The sequence below is a fragment of the Carlito syrichta genome, unplaced genomic scaffold (genome assembly GCF_000164805.1).
Source record: "Carlito syrichta isolate Samal-C Ts95f unplaced genomic scaffold, Tarsius_syrichta-2.0.1 Scaffold304770, whole genome shotgun sequence".
NCBI lineage: Eukaryota > Metazoa > Chordata > Mammalia > Primates > Tarsiidae > Carlito > Carlito syrichta.
In genome coordinates, this window is record NW_007248866.1 from 255,579 (window position 1) to 266,100 (window position 10,522).

Below are 10,522 nucleotides of genomic sequence, written 5' to 3' on the forward strand. Positions count from 1 at the left end.
AAATTATACAAATAGTGCTTATCTATTTTAGACACAAATACATATGTAAAGTTAGTAAATAATATATTAGTAAATAGAATCCAACAACAAATTAAAAAATCAGGACCACTATGGCTAAATGTTATGACTTTATTTAGGAAATGCAAGGATGGTTTAATACGATTATCACCCTTCTATTTATGCAAACTTCCATACAATAATAACAATAATATCATACTACTACCTAACATACTACAACTATTTTCATTCTAATGAAGATGCCCCCAAAAAGGGGAGCCAAAATACTATCATTCACCTTATCCATCTCTGGGCGATGTTAGTTTCTCTTCTAGTTTTAGTCACAACCCTACCTGGAAGGCCTATGATCTAAAAACAAAAATTTAAAGTTAATCATTACTAACACTCTTTATATGAAATAGGAGGGGAAAGGGGAAAAATTGGTTAATATACAAATCTGTAACAAGCAAGATATTCATGTCTGCTACAACCCTTATTTCTGCCACAGTTGCAAAGCTGTAGTTGATGTAACTTCCCTCTTCTACTGCCTGTTGAATGCTCCCTCTGCCTTCAATCAGCATTAAGTTGCAGATAGAGGGTCTTTTTCTGGTGGGAATCACAAATTTTCATTCCTGAAGGGTCTGAATCCATGTTTTTTTTTCTGGTTTCATTGGGTTGTTATAGTTTTCCATGAAATTGAACTATAAGGCATGAAAGCACCAGAGTGTGCTCCAGGACTTTCTATAGTTCTTTTTTTTTTTTTTGAGTTGGAGTCTCACTCTGTCGCCCAGGCTGGAGTGTAGTGGCACTCCACCGCAGCCTCGACCTGCTGGGCTCCGGCGATCCTTCTGCCTCAGTTTTCCAAGTAGCTGGAACTATAGGCGTGTGCTACCATGCCTGGCTAATTTTTGATTTATTGTAGAGATGAGGTCTCGCCAAGTTGCCCAGGCGGGTCTCGAACCCGTGGGCTCAGGCAATCCACTCACCTCAGACTCCCAAAGTGTGGGATTATAGGCTGAGCCACCGAGTCCGGCTTCTAGATATAATTCTTCCAGCTCCCACGATGTGGCAGCAACCCCTGTTCACCTTGATTATCAGGATTAATCATTCTGGAGAGTACAGTAACTTATTTCGTGTGGTTTAGTGGTAGGAGGGTCTCCAAATGACTCTAGAAGAAACATTAACTTCCATTGCAGTGGAACTAATTGTTTCCAGGTGGAAATATTTCACCCTTTGGAATTATGACCTCTAAAGTTAGTAAAACAGAAGTCAAACACAGTTGGGTTATTAACTATAATAGGGAAAGGAACCCTTTGATTTCTAGGTCTGTGAATCCTGACTATGGGAGAAACTGTTCAAAGTCTATGGAAAATTCTAGCTTCCCCATCTTCCGTCTTCCAGGGTGCTGTCACCCAGAAGGCACAGTTATACAGTGTTGACTAGATACAGTTCCAACATTGTATCAGGCAAGTTGCTTCTGGGGTCTATGGTAAGATCAGTGAATTCCATGGCTTGAACACTTTTGCTGTACAAAGAGTTGCTTGCTCTGGAGTGTGTTGTGTATACCATAATGGTGATCAAGTCTTTCTGAAAGTCCATGGAGGGTGATGCTGGCAGAGCATTGCTGGCAAGAAAGGCAAATCTACTGCTGAACAATGAATATGTATATATTTTATGGAATCTACCCTCTGGATTCCTTTTTATACATTATAACAGGGAAGTTTGGTATTGTCTTGATCTCAATCAGCAGAGGCCACTATCGAGGCCACCAGATTTCAGTAAATCAATCAAGCCTATCGCTGGAGCATCTCTCAGCTACTTCGATTAACCCAGCAAGTCCAGAATATCTAGAAAGTGCAGTCTTATTCATAAAGTGACTAGGTGTCACATGGGCCTGTCTTTCTAAACCATTGGCTCAAAATAGGCAATGGCTAAAGTCTCAAATACATTATCAAGGGCAGCCTGGCTAGATTATGAACATGGAAACCCGAACTTGGTAAGAGTAGGGGCAGCCTCACAGTCAGTCAGAGCTGTTTTGACTGTATCAGAGGGCTTTAAGGTGGCCCAGGGAAGCAGAAGCCATAGACAGACTTGCATTGTGGAAGGGACGTACCATGGATGCCAAGAGAGGCTTGAGCAGATGGGAGATAGCCAGGTATGCATCTCTCAGGAAGGGTGGGGAGGACATTGTGGATAGCAAAGCTCTTATATCCCACTCTGAGCATTAATGACCAGAGACATTAAGACTGTCCTTCCTGGGCTGCAAGGTGCAACCTCATTCAAGAACACAAGAACCGGGCTCGGTGGCTCAGCCTGTAATCCTGTGCTTTGGGAGGTTGAGGTGAGTGGATTGTCTGAGCCCGCGGGTTTGAGCCTGGGCAACTTGGCGAGACCTCATTTCTACAATAAATCAAAAAATTAGCCAGGCGTGGTAGCGCACACCTGTAGTTCCAGCTACTTGGAAGGCTGAGACAGAAGGATCGCTGGAGCCCAGCAGGTCGACGCTGCAGTGGCCGAGAGCGGCCAGTGCACTCCAGTCTGGGCTACAGAGTGAGACTCAAACTAAAAGAAAAAAAAAAAGAACATGAGAAGTCAAATGTCAGTGTTATAATAATCAGTAAGAGTGTAATTACTGGCAGGGAGCAGTGGCTCATGCCTGTAATCCCAGCACTTTGGGAGGTCAAGGAGGAAGTCTTGCTTGAGGCCAGGAGTCTGAGACCAGCCTGGGCAACATAGCTAGAGCTCATCTCTACAAAAAAAGGAAAAAAAGAAAAAAAAGAAAAGAAAAGAAAAAAAAAAGAAAAAAAAATTAGTCACGTGTTGTGGTATGTGCCTGTAGTTCCAGCTGAGCCCAGGAGATTGAGGCTGCACTAAGCCAATGATCTCGCCATTGCACTCCAGCCTGGGCTGCACAATGAGACCCCAATTCAAAACACAAGTGCAATTACTTTTTTGGGGAGTGGTTACTGGGGTCACAGAAAGAACAGTGTATTCACAGAGGCCAGTCTATGCCTGTATACAAACATAGAAGCAGTCTCCAAATGACAGACTGTGCCAGTCCAGGAAACAAATCTTCATGCTGGCTACCAGAATCTATGCTCATAAACTCTGCATCCCTTCCAGAATGGGTGCACGTAAAGCATACGGTCATCTTTAGAAATCTGTACTGTCAGATAAGAACAAAATCTACCAATAAACATTTCTTTCCAAACAAATTAGGATTATTATATAATAAAATCCCACAAGTGAGGAATGCATCCAGCAGGATTTGTACTAATGAATTCCTAGTTTGGAATCCATATTTGATTGATTAAATTCCTCTTTTGCAAGATTCTAGAGTCAGCAAAGAAGGCCAGTGTAAGACAGTATCATTGCTTTTACAGCAGCACCATCTGGAATATCAGCAATGACATTTGTCCACTTTTCTCCTTTTAGGGCCTGATCCCTCTGGCCCCACACTCCCATGGCTATTTTGAAGTAACTTGACCCCACCGGAGATGGGGCCAAGTTTTTCTCTGCGGTTTCTAGGCTACTCAACGGAGGAAATTCCTTCTTTCTTCTGGATAAATTCCTCCAATCTAAGCTCCCATCGTCATAGTGATCTGCATTCCATCATCACAAGGCAGCGCCTTTGCCATCAATTGAGCTTTGGTTATGTTCTCAGAGGTTTATTTTTCCGTAGAGGAATTCACAGGGTGGGAGGCAGCTCTGAACTTGGGTGTTGTGGTCCTTCCCTCCTTGCTCCCTCTCTCTTTCCTGCCCAGGATGACCATGCTATCCCTGACTCTGTCCACAACAGGGTCGCACTTCCTGATTTTGTGGGGAAAAAGAGGACAACTTACACACCCAAAATCCAAAACTAGTTTTTTAAAAATTCAGCTCAATTTACAATAACACTTTTTGATCTAACAACTGGAGTTCTTTTTCTTACTGTTTAGAAACAAAATAAAGATACTCCAATGTCTCTTAAGAAGAGGACTGTTCTCAGTTGAGCAATATAGTTTGTTGTTTAAGGGAGGCACTAAATCCTTCAACAAACACATCATTTAGGTATACTAAATGATTCATTGTATTTTTATTGCAAACATCGATGACCTCAAAACACAGAGAGTCATATTCCCACTGGTGAAATAAAAACAAGTTTGTTTTAGGAATAAATTAACTCTTTAGGTCGGGCTCAGTGACTCAGCCTGTAATCCCAGCACTCTGGGAGGCCCAGGCAAGTGAATTGCCTGAGCCCACGAGTTCAGGAATAGCCTGGGCAATTTGGCGAGACCTCGTTTCTACAATAAGTAAAAAATTAGCCGGGCATGGTAGCGTGCACCTATAGTTCCGGCTACTTGGAAGGTTGAGGTGGAAGGATTGCTGGAGCCCAGCTGGTCGATGCTGGGGTGGCCCTGAGTGTGCCACTGCACTCCAGCCTGGGTGACAGAGTGAGACTTCAACTCAAAAAAACAAAACCAAAACCAAAATTAACTCTTCATTATCAGCACTTTCTAGGGCTGGAGAAATGCAGGGAGCATGTTTTAAAACAAATTCCATACTGGAGTTATAACCTACACAAATATTAAAAACAAATCTACCAGTGGAATCCGTACATGTGTGGGGGCAGGAACCATTTGGGAAATCTCTGTGCCACTGTTTTTTTGAAGGAGAATTTTTGTTATTTTTATGTAGGGGAAGTTCAACAGTGTACATTTAACCCAGTTTGGTGATAAGTTCTTTAGTCATTGCCTTTTCTAGCTTGGCAATGTGAATTACAGATTTGGACCAGGACACTGCCTCCCCAGTGATGGTGGATCTCATCACTTCTGACAGTGGATCTCATCATTCTACCAGATTAGCTGGAGCTCCTTTGTCTTCCAAGTTAACATGAGTTTTTGGTGACAGTGGGGCAGGTCTTCCAGGGGACGAGATGTGCCAGTCTTTTTGTTGAGGTTGTTGAGTAGGAGTCTCACTCTATCGTCTAGGCTGGAGTGCAGTGGCAAGCTCACGGCCACCGCAGCCTCAACCTGCTGGGCTCAGGTGATCCTTCTGCTTCAGCCTTCCAAGTAGCTGGAACTATGGGTATGTGTCACCATGCCCAGCTAATTTTTTGGTTTATTGTAGAGACAAGGTCTCGCCAAGTGCCCAGGCTGGTCTCGAACCTCTGGACTCAGGCAATTCTCTCACCTCCACCTCCCAAAGTGCTGAGATTACAGGCATGAGCCACCACAACCAGCAAGATGTCCCAGTCTTGCCTTCCTCCTGAAAACACAGTACAGGACCCCCATTATGTGACATAGGACAGGCAGGAAGACAGCCAGCCCAGCTTGATGGCATTCAGGTCCTGTGTAGTCACCACCAGCTGAGCCTTCTTGTTCTCCAGCAAGGTGGTGACAGTGTTAACCCCTGCATGGAGAACTGGTGGTCTCTTAGTAGAACATTCCCTTTGCCAACAGCTTTCTCCTCAGCCCAGGCCAACAGAATGCTTTTTCCCTTGCTGTCTTTAGTCTGTACTTGTGGGCCAGCTCAAGTAGCTGAGCCGCTGTTTGCGTCCAAGACCCGGGTGAACTGGTTAATTGCTGGAGGCACTTTCAGCTGTTCATGGATCACAGCTCTTTGCTGCTGCAGCCCGATGTCGTGGGGCCATCTGGCAAAGCAGGTGAGGTTCCTTTTGGACTGGATGTCCTGTCCAGCGCCAAAGTTCTTAGGCCTTTTCTCCAGCAGGGGATTCACCACCCTCTTGGTCTCCTGCTTCTTTGCCATAGCAGGGGTCAGGGTCTCCTTCTTCCCTTGGTCTTCTTTTCTTTCAGCATCTTGGGCAGCTGGAAAGAGAGAAAGGAAAGAGAATTGTCCTCTGTGCCTTCTGCTCAATTTTGCTGTGAACCTAAATCTGGTCTACAAAAATGAAGTCTATTAAAAACGAAAACAAAACCCTAAATCTATCATGGTTTCCAAGGTGGATATTTGTATTTTTAGTTAAGTCATTTATCTGCATGTTTAAGGAAAAAGTCATTTCCTCAAATAAACCAAGACTCTTTAAAGACTCTGGACACTTTAGCAGTGGCGAGGAGGACTGGGGCAAGGACAACAAAGGGGATGGGGAAGCTCAGGGAGGGCCCAGGCTGGAGCAGGACACCCTGGGGCGAGTGTAGGTTCTGGAGTCGAGGGGCACCCCAACAGTGTCACGGGTGTTAATGAGAAGTCACGAAGATGGAGTGAGAAGCAAAAACAGCCCCGCTGGTGGCCAGAGGCCTCCCCACAGTCCAAGACCGGTAGAAGGGGCAGGACATGTTGTCAAGGACACCAAGTACAAGGGTGTGGCCTCCAGCCCAAGAAGAGGACACGGTCCAGAGAAATCATCTTCTGACCTGCAAATGCTCAACCGCTTTTAGACCCCCACACCTGATGGAGGTATGGTTCCATTCTGAGGGTGTACTACTCGAGGAGAATCCAGGTATCAAATCAATCAACTTTTACTGAGGACTTACTCTATGCTAAATGATAAGTTGGGTCCTACTGAGGTTCTAAAGCACAATGTGATGGTGCCACATATGGGGGTCTTTAAGGAAGGAGGAAACTCATTTGCTGAGGTTCTGTTGGGTGCCTGGAACACAAATTCTTTGTGTTAATCCTTGCAATGACCTCCCTGGCAGGTGAGATGATTATGATTTTATAGATGAAACTGAGTCTTAAAGAAATGAAGTGACAACAGTCAGTCTGCTGCAGCACAGTAGAGACCAGACTGGAAACCTGGTTCTTTCCTGCTCCAGTGTTTATGGTGAGTCTCCTCATCATGTGATCAAGGAAGGAAAACAAGATATGTTTATATTGTTACCCACGTAACTAGCTTTACAGCTTGGGGTACAAGTGAGGTTACCTCTCTTTTTTCCTAAGATGGAGTGTAGAAGTACAATTATAACTCACTGCAGCCTTGAACTCTTGGGCTCATATGATCTCCCCCTTAAGCCTCCTAAATCGCTAGGATTATAGGCACATGTCACCATGACCAGCTAATTAAATTTTTTTTTTTTTTTTGTATAAACAAAGTCTCGATAGGTTGCCCAGGCTGCCTTGGCCTCCCAGAGTTACTTGGATTATAGGTGTGAGCTATTGCACCTGTCTCCTCTCTTTTTTAAATATTTAAAGTTACTGTTAAAGTCCTTAAAATCCCAGATTAATGGGAAGTACCTTGACCAAATTCCTGGAGAACCCATGGAGACTTAGTTTAAAAGAGTCAGAGCTGCCTCCATATGCCTTGCAGAGAGAGACATGGAAAATGTCTTCTAAGCATCTATCTGGCTGGGGGTACCTTCAACCTGTGCCAAACATGGTTTCCTCCATGAACAATTCCAGGCCTTAGCACTGATACAGGGTCCTATGGACCCTGAAATTCCTCCCGAATTTGTGTCCCCCCAAGTTTCTATGTTGAAGCCCTACCCCTCAATATGATGGTATTTGGAGGTGAAGCCTTTGGGATATAATTAGGGTTAGATGAGGTCATGAGGGTGGAGCCCCTATGATGGGATTAGTGTCCTTGTATGAAGAGACAGAGACCAGAGTGAGCTATCTCTCTACACCCTGTGAGAAAACAACAAAGTGCCATCTGCAAGCCAGGAAATGAGTCCTCACCAGACACTGGATTGCCAGCACCTTGATCTTGGACCTCTTAGCCTCCAGAACTGTAATAAATATTTGTTGTTTAAGTCACAGAGTCTATGATATTTTGTTAACAAAGTTGGAGCTGACTAAGATGCAAGGTCAATAGTTCTGCTTCCTCCGTCAGTCAGGACAGGCTCCCGTTGGGCCCTTTGGCACCCTTTCCTGTTAGCAGACCTTGGCTAGAGCTAGGGAGGTTCTAAGAACATTAGGCCTCCAAAAGAAAGGGTCTGGGGTCTCACGTTTCCTTGTTCCACAGAAGTTACTTGGCCCCTAAAGAAGTGCTCAGCTTCTCTCAGTAGTGAGTCTCTATGCAAAACCTAAGGAGAGGGACGGACTCCCCCCAGCCAGTATATAAGCCCTGCCTCCCCTCACTTGGGGCAATACAGGCTGGCTTCCTACTTAAACAGCTAAAAGGAGCTGCTTAGGACTCCCAGAAGAACAAAGACCTCTTATGAGATCACTTGCTGACTTGCCCAGACAAAGAAGTTGTTAGGAACTTTTAAATGCCACTTAGGGTAAACAAAACAAATTTAAGTTCCTGTAATTAGGCACCATGTTTTATCATTAAAAGTTAGTGGGAAGAAAAGCTATTGCCAGCAAGGGTCACAGGCATGCCAGGTGGCTATGACACCCCGCACCCCTCATTCCAGAGAGGCTGGGGCTGGGTGATGGGGGTTCTAATGGTGGATTACATTCAGATTGCCATATGCTTACATGGAGCCAGGGAAAGGGATTCCAGCGCTCAGGGCAGATCCTGAGTCTGGAACCAGGCCTGGCTTACTGGAGGTCAAACTGGGGACCCTCTCCAGCAGGCTCCTGGAAACAGAGGCGGATATGGCCCCAGTCCCTCACCATTCTTATTTAGGGTCCGAGCCAAACAAGGACACCCTTCACCCCCAGAACAATAGACTCTGGGATGGGGGAGAGCAGCCATTCTCTCCGATTCCCTCCCAGCTCTCATGGCCGTCTGTTTCAGCAATTCCAGTATGAGCCTCTGTATCAAAAGCTTTGCAAGATGAGGCTGTAAGATCTATATCGGTGAAGATATGCTTGCATCTGACCTTTGAGGAAACAGTTCTGAGGACTCACAGAGGTAATTTGTCAAGCAGGCAGGCTGCCAAGACACCCATGGGGTGCACCATTGGTGGGAAGCATCACTGTTTACTACCACACCTGCCAGTGCTGGTGGAGATGCCTGGTGGGAGGGGCTGTCTTCCTCCAGTAGGAGCAAAGTGGCCGCTTATTCTCTAGGTGGAGAGAAACCAGTGGGGTGAGAGTGGGGTTGCTCTTTCTATGTAGATACCCTTACTTACTTGTCCCCCCTCCCCATGCCCTAATTTTACTATAGGAGAGAAGGGACTCAAAGGTCTCTTGTGGAGAGTTACAATGCAAGAGGCCGTTTTTGCTGAGCTCTTATAAACCCGAGGCTTCTAAGTGCAATCGCCCTGGTGTCTGAGCTCCAGTTTTGTAAGTCTGGGGATGAAACAGAGAGAAACTTCTGTCTTCTGGTGACAAGCTGCCTTGACACCTTCAGGGTAAAGCTTAGCAACCCTTTTTTGACTCTAAGATATGAGTAGAGTAACCAGAAGGCGTATAGTCCTCGAACTAGAACGAGTTAATAAAGTTAACAAAAGAAAAATGACCAGTGGGAAATGTTGCCAAATTGTTCTCAGGAGGTGAATTATTGAAAATGTTTAGCTATGAGAATGATCTCTTTACTGTTCAATACTTCACATCACTATTTGGATGGCGGCATACTGCAGGTTGAGAATTTCTTATCTCAATGCTCAGGACCTGAAGAGTTTTTGATTTTTTAAAAAATTTGAGTTGGAGTCTCACTCTATACCCAGACTGGAGTGCAGTGGCATGCTCATGGTCACCACAGCCTTGACCTGCTGGGCTCAGGTGATCCTTCTGTTTCCACCTTCCAAGTAGCTGGAACTACAGGCTCACACCACCATGCCCAGCTAATTTTTTTGACTTATTGTAGAGGTGAGGTCTCATCAAGTTGCCCAGGCTGGTCTTGAACCCCTGAGCTCAGGCAATCCTCTTGCCTCGGCCTCCCAAAGTGCTGGGATTACAGGCTTGAGCCACTGTGCCCAGCGGGTTTTTGATTTTTTCCCCCAGATTTTGGAATAGTTGCATATACATAATGAGATTTTCGAGGATGGAATTCAAGTCTAAACATGAATTTTATTTATGTTTCATGTACATCTTGTACATAGAGACTGAAGATAGTTTTATACTACATTTTAAATATTTTTGTGCATGAAAGAGTTTTGACTGTATTTAGATTGAATCATGTCACACTAGGTCAGGTGTGGAATTTTCCACTTGTGGCTCAAAAATTTTTGGATTTTGGAGCGTTTTGGATTTTGGAGTTTTGGACTAAGGATGCTGAACCTATATTTAAAAAGTTGGGCAGCAAGAGAGACTCGGTCCCTGCAGACTGGTCCCTGCAGCTGTGACCACACGGTGGTGCTGCTATTCTGAATGCTGGGAACTTGAGAGGAAAAAAATCCCCAGAAAAATCCTATTCGTTAAGTGATGAAAGAGTAAATCCCCAAAACAGAAAGTGACATTTAATACCTGCTGCAGTAATTTTAAAAATTTAAAGTTTTTACTTTTTAAATTAAAAATTGTAGTAAAATACACATAACATAAAATTAACCCTTTAAAATATACAGTTCAGTGGTATTAAGTACAGTTATTGTGGTGCAGCCATCCAAAAAATCTTTTCACCTTGCAAAACTGACACTTTTAGCACATTAGACATTAACTCCCCATTTTCCATTCCCCCCATTTCTTGGCAAAGATGTTTCCACATATTTTTTTTTTTTTGAGTTGGAGTCTCATTCCATCGCCCAGACTGGATTGCAGT

At 44.5% G+C, this 10,522-nt stretch overlaps 1 pseudogene; it reads right to left on the reverse strand.

Annotated features, from left to right (window-relative positions):
* Nucleotides 1–5,269: 5,269 nt before the first annotated feature.
* LOC103263250 overlaps nt 5,270–10,522 on the reverse strand; it is a 9,790-nt pseudogene continuing 4,537 nt past the window's right edge.